Source organism: Aquarana catesbeiana, linkage group LG05 (assembly GCF_042186555.1).
Source record: "Aquarana catesbeiana isolate 2022-GZ linkage group LG05, ASM4218655v1, whole genome shotgun sequence".
Classification (NCBI taxonomy): domain Eukaryota; kingdom Metazoa; phylum Chordata; class Amphibia; order Anura; family Ranidae; genus Aquarana; species Aquarana catesbeiana.
In genome coordinates this window covers 564,741,089-564,754,349 of record NC_133328.1, presented here as the reverse complement: position 1 = coordinate 564,754,349, position 13,261 = coordinate 564,741,089, and positions in this window count along the sequence as shown.

Sequence of the window (13,261 nt, the reverse complement as noted above, 5' to 3'; positions counted from 1 at the left end):
TTCTGACAAGTTCTCCGACACGTGATAAAAGCAGCTTGAATTTTGTGTCAGGGTGGGTGCTATAAACAGATTAGCAGAAAGCTGTTCTACTCACAGAACAGCTCTGCAAGTCTCTGCCTATCTGGGGGGGGCGGGGTGCCTTTCCTCCAATCAGCTGTCTCCCAGGGGAAGTGAAAATTCTAACACGATGTGCACTTTCTAAGCAGTATATAAAGCTGAAGACAGAAGTAATGCCCCGTACACACGGTCGGACTTTGTTCGGACATTCCGACAACAAAATCCTCGGATTTTTTCCGACGGATGTTGGCTCAAACTTGTTTTGCCTACACACGGTCGCACAAAGTTGTCGGAATTTCCGATCGCCAACAACGCGGTGACGTACACCACGTACGACGAGACTAGAAAAGGCCGGTTCAGAACCAAGCGCGGCACCCTTTGGGCTCCTTTTGCTAATCTCGTGTTAGTAAAAGTTTGGTGAGAGACGATACGCGCTTTTTCAGACTCGTGGCTTTCAGATCGTTTTCTGCCGTTCAGTTTGTGCTTGTGGGTTTGTATCTGCTCTTCAGTGCGTGCAGTGAGTTCGTATCAGAGTTTTCTGTGTGATCTTGCCCGCTCGTTGCTGTTTTTCAGGTCGCTCTTCACAGGCCTTGCTGTTCTTCAGTGCGTTCTGTTACTTCGTTCTGAGCAGCCGACCGTTTTCTAGCCATGTTGCGTATGCGTACTCCTCGTAGAGTTCGTGCTGTGCGGGGGCTTGGTGTTGGGGTCCTGACCTTGACACAAGTCCAGTCCATGAACAGGGTGAGGAGGAGTTCATGGACCAAGAATTGGTTGCTTCAGCGTGACCAGTTCTGTCATATGCCTTTGCTCCGTGAGATCCGTGAGAATAATCCTGATGATTTCAGGAACTTTCTCAGGATGACGGACCCCGTATTTCACCGTTTGTTGGCTTCGCTGACCCCCTATATCAGCAGGCAGGATACCTGCATGAGGCAAGCCATCACTCTGGAGCAGAGGTTGGTCGCTACCCTGCGGTATTTGGCCACAGGGAGAAGCCTGCAGGACTTGAAGTTCTCGACAGGCATCTCCCCCCAGGCTCTGGGGATCATTATCCCAGAGACCTGTTCTGCCATCATACAGGTCCTGCAGAAGGAGTATATGAAGGTAAGATTTTTATCCTTTTATATCCCATTTTATTGTATTTAATGTTTGATAATATATTGTATTTCTTCCCTCATTCCCTAATTACCATGATTGTAATATGCTGCGAATGTCCCCTTTGTTCTCATGCATGCAGGATTTTTATGTAATTATTATTTTAGGTCCTTCATACATATTTGCCCTTCAATAACCTCTCCAGCATGGTGTCTCCTGGCCTATATTCACCTGATGTAGTCAATTAACAATGTATTTTATCAGCTCCATAGTAGTGCTTTACCCCAAACACCCCCTAAAATGTTTGGAAATGTTATTTTTGATTTAAATTCAGGCAGAGTGGCAGAGGCTTTTTTTTGTGGTGTCCCCAAATTTTTAGTAACCCTCCCTCCCCCCAACTGCTAAGTCAGCTGATCCCAATTCTCTATCCTCAATCATCTATCTGCTGACTTTGCCAAACCCATACACACTATACCCACCTCTTTACTGGTCAGATTTATGGATGAATTCCCCAAAGCATGTAGTGCAAGGGCCTGCCTGTATACTTTCCAATGGTACTGTTTAAAGTTTTTGTATCCTATTATTATCTTGATAGGTAATAGCAGAATGTCCAAATGTCCTGAAATGTGTACAGTGTGTATTTATATCTTTGTATTATGACACTTCTTACCTGTCCAGTGGGCTGCCAATAGTGTAACTAAGGAGGGGCTGTTCCAAGTAATACCCTGTATTTAGGCATTCATCTCTCAATGTCAATGAAGTGAAGAGGGTTACCTGTCCAAGAGTTCCCCCCCCCCCTATAATGTTAGAAATGGCCCATGAGGGGGAGAGGGGGAATATGATAGGTGTACCTTATACTTTGGCCTTGTTAAATTCCCCTTATTAAATGCTATCTGGAGGTTGCCCCATAATGTTTGTGTATAATCTGCTTGCCAGGTTTCTGTGAAAAAATAGTAATGTTTATTGTTTTTTCCTCAACAGTTTCCTTCCACGCCACAGGAATGGCAGACTGTGGCCTCCCACTTTGCCCAGCGGTGGGACTTTCCTAACTGCGGAGGGGCAATTGATGGGAAACACGTCCACATCGTCCCACCACCCAACTCGGGGTCGTACTATTTCAACTATAAGGGGTTCAATAGTATAGTGATGTTGGCGGTGGTGTCGGCTAATTACGACTTCTTGTATGTGGACGTGGGGAAGAATGGCCGGATGTCCGATGGTGGAGTGATCGCCCAGACGGAGTTCTACAGGCGTCTCCAGAATGGCAGCTTGGACTTGCCACCTCCAGAGGACAATGTTGAAGGTCTCCCATTTGTGTTCGTCGCTGATGAAGCGTTTGCGCTGGGGGACCACCTGATGCGGCCATTCCCGATGAGGACCCTCACCCCGGAACAGAGGGTTTTTAATTACCGGCTGGCCAGAGCCCGAAGAGTGGTGGAGAACACATTTGGAATCCTGGCCAGCCGGTTCCGATTATTTATGACACCCATCCATATGGCGGAGTATAAACTGAACCATATTATACTTTCCTGCTGTGTTCTCCATAATTTTCTACAAAAACATTCAGCCAACTATGCTGGCTCAGTTGGGCCTGAGGCCGGAATCCCAAATACATCCACAATGACGGCACTTGAAAGCGGCCGTCCTGGCTTGCCCTCCCTGAATGCCCGTGATGTCCGGTTACGATACCTGGAGTTCTTTGCGGGTAGGGGGGCTATCAATATGCCAGACAATATGTGACACCTTTTTCAAATAAAAAACAACCCAAAGAAATTATTGGTGGACATTTACTGCTTGTGTTTGTTTTAGCTGACCCTGACAGAAATGTGTTGAGTGCAGAAAATGTCGTGATTGGGTAACCTTATAGAAAACAGTGTTGGCTGATACTTCCTAAATGCAAAAACACATTTCACTACAAGTGCACTTGCAACTGCACTGAACCTGCACTTGTAGTGCAAAGAGGATTTGCCCTTAGGAAATAACCCCCATTTGTGCATAAAACAACAATTACATCACCCCAAAAGTGTTGTAGTGTTGAGACAATAATCCACACATTCTTGAGTAAGGCACTTTTTTATACCTGCACAATCACATGTGCATTTCCCAAAGGTTTTTTAAACAAACCAACATGTTTGTTGTATAACAATGTTTGCAGTAGCATTATCAAAAATCGAAATATCCATTTCAGATAAAACAGGCCTGTGTAAAACCAACAAGAAAGCCAAAAAACTTGAACTTACAAAGTTCACATATGGTAAAGTCTGAAGGCTAGATCAGACATCAGTATTTAGGAACTGGGTTTGATCTAGCGTTCAGATGGGGGGAAATCACCCCTTGAAAAGCCAAATTTGGAAGATGCACACCAATTTACGAATGTCAACATGTGCTATCTGCCATCAGGGGGAATCAAGGGACGTGTTTTGGGGGAGCAAGCCTTTCCTCAATGCGACTTTATAATTGAGGAAGGTGTTGCACCCCCAAAACGTGTCCATTGATCTCCCGTGATGGCAGATAGCACATGTTGGCACACTGTGTGCATCCTCCAAATTTGGCTTTTCTAAACATTTTAAAACATTTTGAAAGATTGGACCACATTACTAAAACAGGTGATTTTGTGGGGTTTAAATTCGCCCCAAAACATCAATGATGTTATTATTTTTTTTAATAACATCATTGATTTGGTTCTGGATGTTATGCAATTAGAGATTACACCCCATGATCTCCCAGATAAGTATCTGGGCACTTTCTGAAGTAAAGCGTTCAGGATCCCTCACATCACGATCACCTAAAAAGAGATAAATAACAAAAAAAAAGGTCTCAAAAAACTGCCACCATCCATCTCGTTTACCTGAGTCTGTGGTCGCAGACACTCACCTGTTGTGGTGCCAATCTTCACCACGTCTTCTTCTTCCTCCTGCTCTTCTTCTTCGTTTGGGGGTATTTCACCTTCTTCCATAGGTGGGGGGTCTGTGGTCTCCTCGGATGAGGGCTGTCCTCCGAGTCTTTTCTCCCCTATGTAAAACAAAAATGGTATAATAGCACACAGATATTTGATGGCAGAACTAGAAATAGGAAACATTGCTCGGAAGTGGGGTACAATTGTCTATTTTAGCCGAGTTCCAAGATGTATATTTTTTTTATTGCCCTTTGTCAAGCTGCAATACTTTACATGTTTGGTACAAGCTTCACAGATGGAGACCCCCCTATAGTATACACTGGAGCACCTGTGTGGCCCCCTAATAAAAATGGTGTTCTTGTGTCCCACACTAGTGCTCCAGTGTCCAGATGTGAAAACAGCTGCTCAGTGTCCTCTCCTTACACAGAATCTAGTTGTCATTTCATTCTAGTAACAAACCCATCTACACAAACTAATCTTTGGCATCCAAGTAGGCCCAAAAAAATGTGTGAAAATGCATATGGCCTAAACAATGGTGTTCTAGAGGCCGAAATAAAAATGTTTGATACGAACGAATAATGGGCCCATGAACATTAAAGTTGCCCTTTTAAACGTTACAATTAATAAAAGCATATGGAGCAGAACGAACGTAATAAAGACAGAAAGAATATGAACACAGCACAACTACTTACTTTTTTGCAGCACTCTCTGGATCTTTCGGTACTGCTCTGGCTCTCTCAACTTCAGGTCCGACCACCGCTTCCTGAGCTGATCTTTAGACCTTCGTACCCTGAAATTCCGCTCTAGACTCCTGACCACTTTACCAATGATTTTGGCCTTTCGGATGTTGGGGTTGGGGTAAGGCCCATATTTTCCGTCATAGTCGGACTTCCTCATGATGTGTACCATCTCCAACATCTCCCCAAACGACATATTTGTGGCCTTAAAACGTCTCCTTCTGGATCGGGACGTGCCTGGAACCGGCCTTTCCTCCTCCTCCTCCTCATTGCTACAATTAGCCCGCATCTGCTGTAACTCCGCCATGTGCTCTTCACCCACTGCGCCGAACGAAAAGGGACGGGGAATACACTAGAAAGAACGTCAGGGGCGGGCGGAGTTACACGCATGCGCAGTGTGTATAAAGCGTAACACGCGTGCGTATTACGTACGATCTGTGAGCGGAGGAAGGAGCATTGGACGCGCCGATCGTAAGAACGAAGGTAAGAGACAAACTTGTGCCTATACAGCTTCTAGATTGAGGCCTATATTGTAACAAGATTAGGAGAGTTTGGTCTGACATTAGGCTTTGTCTTGTGTTGTGTCTTGCAGTGAACATGGATATCTTAATGAGAGATACTGACTTCATGTCACTATTCATTGATATGCTAAGGGAGCTGCCCTGTCTGTGGGAGATTAAACACCCCCATTACAAGACCCAAGCAAAGAGGAAGGCAGCACTGGAGCAATTGTGTGAAATTGTGAAGCAGGTGATCCCCACGGCAGACATCACCTATTTAAAGATTTTCATTGGTGGCCTGAGGAGCACATATCTGAGGGAGCGCAAGAAAGTCCAGGATTCGCAGAGATCCGGAGCAGCAGATGACATCTATGTCCCCAGGATGTTGTACTATGACAGGCTGCACTTTCTGGCAGGCCAGACTGAACCCAGGCCATCCCTCTCCAGTCTTCCTTCCACGCTTCCTTCCCCCCCGGCTGAGGCTTCTGACGCCCAACCTGGGCCTTCCAGGCCACATGTGGAGGAGCCCAGATTGAGCCAGGTATAGCATTCCTCTAAATATTTCTGCTTGTCCAATCAATGATGTTAACTAGATGTTAGTTGGGAGTACTAATTAAGGATTGTGATTGATGATGCAAAAACTAAAACCATGTCCCTTTTTCATACACAGGGAAGTCTCAGCCAGGAGGTGGCCGGGCCGAGCCGGATGGCTGATCTGCAGGTCCCTCCCCTACACCTGAAAACAGAAAGTGGCAGTAGGACGAGTGCCCTAGAGGAGGCGGCTATCAGATTCTTTTGGAGGGCTACAGAGGTCCTGGGAGCACCACACACCAGGCAGGAGAGCATTGCTGCATTCATAGCATATAAAATGCAGAGGATGGAGGAGGGCCAAAAAGCCTTGTGTCAGGCCCTCATATCAGAGGCTCTGGAGAAAGGTGTGAGGGGCCAAATTACACCTCACACACAGCTTTGGGATGGTCCTCCTCCTCCTCCTGCAGGTCCTCCTCCTCCCTCTCCTCCAGGTCCTCCCAGTCCTCCTCCAGGTCCCCCCAGTCCTCCTCCTCCTCCTCCTCCTCCAGGTCCTACTCCTCCTCCTGCCACATCTCCAACTGCACAGCCACAGCCCGGAAGGAAGCATGAAAGGAAGACCAGAGAGTGATTGCCCTGGATCCAGTCTGGTCGGCCAAAAGATGCAGCCTCTTGTGGTACCACATCCTGGGGACACAGATGTCATCTGCTGCTATCCGAGTCTCTGTGAATCCCGGACCAGACTGCCCTCCCTTACATATGGACTCCTCAGGCCACCAATTTTGAGGTTTAAGAATTGATGTCTGCCGTGGGGGTCCCAGGCTTCGCTAATTTCTCCTGTTGATCCAGTGTTGCCTCCCTCTTTGTTTGGTTCTGATCCCTTAATAAAGGATTTTTTGTTTTGAATTATACTCTCCTATGTGTTTTACTTCAAAAAGGACAGTTTGTTTGTGAGGATTCAGGTACATTTCAAATATACAATGTGAAATGAACAAGGGTCACCAACAACAAACAATCTCCTGGAGATTAAATAATAAAAGATATCAATGGTGTTGGGGTAACTTGACACACAAAACACACACAAAAATATTCTGGAGTAAAAATAAAAATATACAATGTGAAATGAACAAGGGTCACCAACAACAAACAATCTCCTGGAGATTAAATAATAAAAGATATCAATGGTGTTGGGGTAACTTGACACACAAAACACACACAAAAATATTCTGGAGTAAAAATAAAAATAACATTGAACAAAGATCAGCCTTGGAAAAAATCCAAACATTTAAAAAAAAAAAGGCTTAAAAACAAAAAAAAAAAAACTAAAAAATCTAAAACTGTCAGATGTGACAACTAATAACAATATATTGAGGGAATCCCACTAAAAAAACACAAATAAAACTTTGTGAGAAGTGTGTGTGAATATGAGCAGCAAAACTACTTAATTCTTGTCACATTATAAAGAAGAAGAGAGTGCGCTGTATTAAACTATTTTTTACATTGCAGCGTAACGAAAGTGCTGTATCCATTGCGAACGCTAAGTTTACCAGAACGAGCTGTCCCGTGTCGGAATTTCTTCGGAGCATGCGTGGCACTTTGTGCGTCGGAACAGGCCACACACGGTCGGAATTGACGCGATCGGATTTTGTTGTCGGAAAATTTTATCTCCTGCTGTCCAACTTTGTGTGTCGGAAAATCCGATGGAAAATGTCCGATGGCGCCCACACACGGTCGGAATTTCCGACAACACGCTCCGATCGGACATTGTCCATCGGAAAATCCGACCGTGTGTACGGGGCATAAGACTTATATAGGGAGATATGTTTCATCTCTTTGTATAATCGGAGGCTGTTCACTTCAATGGGTACCCCACTTCACTGGGTACCCTTTACCCCCCCCCCCTTCACACTTTGAATGACAATTGAGCGGTCATGCAACGCTGTACCAAACTACATTTTTATCATTTTCTGAGACAGATAGAGCTTTTATTTGGTGGTATTTAATTGCTACTGGGTTGAAAAAATACCAAAAATGTTGAAAAAAAGTTTCTGTTATAAAATTTTGTAAATAAGTAATTTTTCTCCTTTACTGATGTGCACTGATTAGGCTGCACTGATGGGCACTGATAGGCTGCACTGATGGGCACTGATGAGGTGGTACTGATGAGACGGCACTGAAGGGCACTTATGAGGTGGCACTAATGAGGAGGCACTAATATGCAGCACTGATATGCACTGATATGCAGCACTGATGTACACTGATAGGTGGCACTAATAGGCACTGATAGGTGGCACTGATATGCATGGATAGGCAGCACTAATGGACATTGATTGGCGGCACTGGTGGACTGCACTGAAAGGCACTGATGGGTGACACTGATGAACAGGCACTAATGTACACTGAAAGGCAGCATTGACTGGCATCACTAATGAGCACTGATTGGCATCACTAATGGGCACTGTTGGGGCAGCACTGATCATCAAGATACTAATGATCAGTGCCCTGATTATCTGTGCAGATCTCCCCTGTGAGGAAATGACGCTTTCAGTGTGAGGCGAGGAGACCTAATAACTGACATTTCCTTGTTTACACGGGATCAGCTGTGATTGGACACAGCTGATCACATGGGTAAAGAGCCAAGTCATTGGCTCTTTACCAAGATCGGTGATACACCATGTCCCAGGGGCACAGTGCACCGGGAGAACACAATCGTGGCGAGAGTGGAATGACGTCAAATGACGTTGTCCCAGAACGAGAGAGCCACCTTGCGCCTGTCAATTTACAATACGGTGGGCAGGAGGTGGTTAGAGCATTCTCTGCATTAAGGTAAAAAATGCCCCACTACCTGTCCCACCGTCCTCTATCCCTAAATATTTACCTGGCTCCATGTCACTGTTTCAGCACCACTGCTTCACTGTCATCCAACAGAGAAAATTATTCCAATGACAACTGTCTCTTCTCTTTGTATCTCAAGGACAGAAAGTGATTTGAAGTAAAAGTAAACTGCAAAATGAACCAAACAACCATGTTAACTATTCCCTACTGTATCCAAAAACAAAGCCCAATATTTTGACTACAGATAAACTTTACATTATAGGCAGATGTTGACCTTATCTGCAAGTCTTTTGAGATTGTGAGCGTCCTGGCTCTTGTGACTCTCTATTAGCCTTTAATAATGATGATATGTGTTGTATCACCGATCAGTAAGGGAGATCAAGAAGTGGAAATGGATGGGCCAAACTAGACTTTTACAGGATCTACTGATAGCTTTGATATGTGCTCTGTGAGAGTTTCCTGTATCTGCTTGGTGGAAATTGTAATATTTGACTCTTTTAGGAGTAAGGTTCTGTTCACACTAGTGCATTTTTTTCTGCATCTGTCATCGTGCTGCTATGCATGACATTATTCTCTATGGAGCTCATTCTCATCAATGAAACATGGTGCAGTGTGATTCTGAAAAGGTGCAGGTGCTTCTTTTGGTGGAACATAGTGCATTTTTGACCCATAGACTTAAATGGGAGCCCATGAAAAATGCATGTATATGCATTTTGGTGCGTTTTTGGCAGGGTTTTGTGTTTAACAACTAGTCTACTTCTCCTACAACAAAAATGCATGAAGCATGAAAACACGTGTAAAAACATGCAAAAACTTACTGAAAATGTATGAGCATTAGTGTGAACCTAGGCTAAGCAACAAATATATTTGTTTCCCATACGTGAACTTTGACAGGGTTGCAAGACAAGGAGGCACAAAACTATTTCCCATTATATCTACTGCCTATTGAGATGCTTGTAAATGTGGGCTCCTAATTTCCACACTAATGCAGAATTACACAAAGGGACTCTACCACTAAAATATGAGCTCTCATTTGTATGAAGCCAAGTAATAGGAGATATTTCAACATTCAGATTATTTTCTATTGTACAATCCAAATCTAATGTCTTTTGTCTGCTCTGTGCCTCCACCAGAGTTCAAGCATAATATTTAATGATCCTTAATTCAACTTTAGATACCTGTAGTCCATGCTGATTAGAAATAGGGCAATCCTCTTTAAAATAAGTAAGGGTGGTAATCCAGAAGTTAGTAAAGCTGAAGTCGGAAGCAGTAGAGTGATCTTTCTGGCGGAGCAGTATGGCATGAATAAATCACGTGACTAGCTGTACCCAGTCAACTTGGATACAAACAGCCAGCCAGCTTTTACATGCAAAATCCGGGAAGGTACAACCAGCCTGCCACCCCCCTCCCCGCCCCCCTCCGTGCCAGGAGAACACAATGGCTCCACGGGAGGGACCCGTGGATACAGGAAGGAAAATTTCTTCGTTTATGGCCAGCCTTAATGTATCTTGCTATTTGACAGGAGCCCCACTTTAAAGCATAGAAAAAGATACTGCCCACAGTTTGTGAAAATAAAAGCTTTCACTGCAGTACTCACCATTAATCTGGTGCTGGCCCCCAAAAAGCTCTGCTTCTCCAGCAGATGAAGCTTCTCTTCCTGGTTGAATGATGGACAACATTATCAACCTACTTCCTGAGATCCCTTGGTGTCATACAGACATCCACTGAAAGTCCTTCATCACAATGGCCTGGGATCACAGTCATGGGCGTAGCATCGGGGGTTGCAGGGGTTGCAATTGTGACCCCACCCCTAGCTCCAAGGTGCCTACACCTATGCTCCCTGCTGTCATATTACATTTGATTTCCTCCAATCCGCCTTGTGTCCCCCAGGGCCCAAGCCAAGTTCTATAATCCAGTAATCAGCTTCCAGTTGTTTGCCTTCTCCCCAGTCCACACCCTTCCTCTGCTCTCATTGGCTGGGGTCATGTCATTAGTAGTATGGGGGTGGGGATGAGGCCATGTCATTACTAGGATGGGGGAGGGAGGTGAGGTCATGTCATTAATAGGATAGAGGGGGAGGAAGGGATAAGGTCATGTCATTACTAGGATGGGGGATGAGGTCATGTCGTTACTAGGATGGGGGGGGCGAGGTCATGTCATTACTAGGATGGGGGAAAGGGGGCAAGGTCATGTGATTAATAGGATGGTTTCTACAAAATATCTTGAATTACCCTCTCTGAAATAACTCTTTAGCCACTTGGAGTATCTTGGCACATAATGGGAGTATCTTGGTGCGCAATGGAAGGGGCAGGTAGTAGTGAAGGGTCCCAGGACAACTTTTGTATCGGGGTCCACAAACTTCAAACTACGCCTCTGCTCACAGTACTACTGAACTGAAAAATGTTCACAAGTCATTGCTTAAAGTGGTGCTCCACCCTAAAAAAAAAATTCATGACTGTGCCTAAAAAAAAAGAAAAAAAAAAATTTGGAAATTTTTTTTTTTTTTTTACCTCTAAATGCCTGTTGCTAGAGGGTCCCTCGTAGTCTGCCTCTTCCAGTGCCTGGGCTGGTGACATCACTTCCCCCTCAGCACAGGAAGGACTCGACTCTGCTCCCTCCCTCCTGTCAATCATCTGGGACCCATTACAGGTCCCAGGTGACTGAGCAGCCAATCACGGCACACGGCGCCGCTTGCGCACGCGCAGTGGGTGCCAGGCTGTGAAGCCACAGCCCAGCGCCCACAGTTGCAATGCCGGCACCGCTGAACAGAGGGGGAGATGAGCGGGACTTCGATCCCCCGCATCGCTGGACCCTGGGACAGGTAAGTGTCCAATTAAAAGTCAGCAGCTGCAGTATTTGTAGCTGCTGACTTTTAATTTTTTTTTTTTTTTTGATGGGCCCTCCTCTTTAAGTGCTGTGCAGGAGTAAGGACCATCCACTGCCACCACCAGCAGAGAAGAGAAAGGACCTACAACATCACCAGATCAATCGGAAGGGGTTCCTCGGGTGGTGGGGGTATCTTTTAACTGGAGTTCTAATAAATTATGCACAGTGAGTTCAAACCAAAGCAATCCTTTGATCCTAAAATCTCTAAAATCCTCTTTGTAATGTCAGGATTATTAAAAGTACACTACAAAAAGATAGCTTTTAGATTTTGATCATTTTCTTCCTCAACAATTCATTGGTCTTGGATTTACCATCAATTTTCCTAATTAAATGAAAAAGAACAGAAGCTGGACTAGTGCAAAAAGATGTATGGTGCCCAGTTTCTTATTTTAGATATTAAGTATCATAGTGTCAAGTATTCTTGTAATTCACAAGCCTGTGCATAGAGGTTTGTTTGCCTTTAAAGTAGGGTTGTTACTGTTTAAAATTTTCGTGTTCGATTAATCGATTTTTTTTAATCGATTAATCAACTAATTTCGATTAATTATAACGCGCATACAGATCCAACTACTTTTTTTGCTGATTTAGCACCGTTGTTATGGCAACAACCAAAGCCGGACATAGCGAGGCATGGCTGGGACGTCACGTGTCATAAACTCAGCCTCACCATGCCCATAATCTCAGCCTTACCCTGCCCATAATCACAGCCTCACCGCGCCCATAATCGCAACCTTACCATGCCCATAATGCAGTCTCACCATGCCCATAATCTCAAAGTTACCATGCCCATAATCACAGCCTCACCGTTCCCATAATGCAGTCCAAAGGTGCCCATAATGGCAGTCTCACCGTGCCCATAATGGCAGCCTCACCATGCCCATAATGCTGTCTCACCGTGCTCATAACAGCAGCCTCGCCGTGCCTATAACCGCAGCCTCACCGTGCCTATAATGGCAGCCTTACCGTGCCCATAATGCAGTCTCACCATGCCCATAATCTCAGAGTTACCATGCCCATAATCACAGCCTCACCGTTCCCATAATGCAGTCCAAAGGTGCCCATAATGGCAGTCTCACCGTGCCCATAATGGCAGCCTCACCATGCCCATAATGCTGTCTCACCGTGCTCATAATAGCAGCCTCGCCGTGCCTATAACCGCAGCCTCACCGTGCCTATAATGGCAGCCTCACCGTGCCCATAATGCAGTCTCATCGTGCCCATAATGCAGTCTCATCGTGCCCATAATGCAGTCTCACCGTGCCCATAATTGCAGCCTCACTGTAGTCAGTGCCTGTGCCTGGATCAGCTGGACTTTTCTCACAGCACGGCCAAAGTTTTCACACTCAGCTCCAAGACACACAGCGGGAGATGCCCGCAGACTGTGTATCACATATAGTGGAGGAGGAGGAGGGAGCGGAGTGCTGCACTGCAGCTGCAGCTTTGCCCAAAGCGGCCCCAGGGAAGGCAGCCTACCGATCAAAAAAAATTCTCCAGCCCTACTTTTATATAATTCTCTAAAACCTCCCTCATTTGCTTCAAATGTTTCCTTCATAAAGTGGTTTTAAAGGCTGAAGGTCTTTTGCTTTCATGCATTCTATGGATGAAGGTAAAAAAACCTTTTGTGTGCAACCATGACCCCCTACTTACCTGAGCCTGATCTTGATCCAGCAATGTGCACAAGACCAGTGGCTTTCCCAGCTCTGCCTCCTCAATGGCTCAGAGACAGC